This window comes from Carlito syrichta, unplaced genomic scaffold (genome assembly GCF_000164805.1).
Source record: "Carlito syrichta isolate Samal-C Ts95f unplaced genomic scaffold, Tarsius_syrichta-2.0.1 Scaffold306533, whole genome shotgun sequence".
Classification (NCBI taxonomy): domain Eukaryota; kingdom Metazoa; phylum Chordata; class Mammalia; order Primates; family Tarsiidae; genus Carlito; species Carlito syrichta.
The window spans coordinates 161,026-161,746 of record NW_007250629.1 but is presented as its reverse complement, the minus strand read 5'-3'; the positions used below and the strand labels follow the sequence as shown (position 1 = coordinate 161,746).

Genomic DNA, 721 nt, shown 5'->3' with positions numbered 1-721 from the left:
AGAGAAGGGAGGAAAGGGAAGGTAGGGAGGAAGGCTGGGTGCCTTTCTCCTCCTCAACTCCTACTCTATTTCCTGGTAGAGACCCAAAATTCCACCATTAAGAGATGAATTCTATTCGCTTAAGCTTTCCGTCTCTAAGTGAGGCAGCCCAGTGAAGTGAAAACACCACGATCTTAACATTAGACCCATTTAGGTTCAGGTGACCTTGTACCTCCGTCACTGAGCAGCTTTGTGACCTGAGACAAGCTATTGAACTCTGAATCTGTTTCTGTACCGTAAACTGGGGATAACAGCGCCTGTCTCACAAATAATCGTCAGGACTTGGTGCGTGAACACATGGCTAGTGCCTAGCCGGGCGTCTGGTTTACAACAGACAGTCGTTGAATGCCGTGAGGTTCAGTCAGCATCAGCTGCATGAAGATGAGGGGATTCTTGTCCTGGAAGGCCCAGAGACGACATCTGAAGACGAGGTTTTGCAGTTACACACAGGATCCTATGGAAGTCCAGGGAAGGGCACTGGGCCCCTACCTGGGAATCTCCTAAAAGGTTCACGGAAATGACACCTGAGCTGGATCTTAGGGGATGAGTGTAACTTAAAGGTGGTGAAGCAAACCAGGAAGCTGAAGGCAGCACACGGACAAGTCAGCGCGTGAGAGCCAAGTCCTACTCACTGTTAGCACAGCACAAGGTTGAGCCTAAGGGTGGTGGGAGGGGAGGGGAG

At 50.6% G+C, this 721-nt stretch overlaps 1 protein-coding gene across 1 annotated transcript in view; it reads right to left on the bottom strand.

The window, feature by feature from the left end:
- Nucleotides 1-721, bottom strand: part of SLC6A5 (solute carrier family 6 member 5) — a 52,446-nt gene that overhangs the window by 28,348 nt on the left and 23,377 nt on the right. The gene's annotated exons all lie outside the window — the stretch shown is intronic.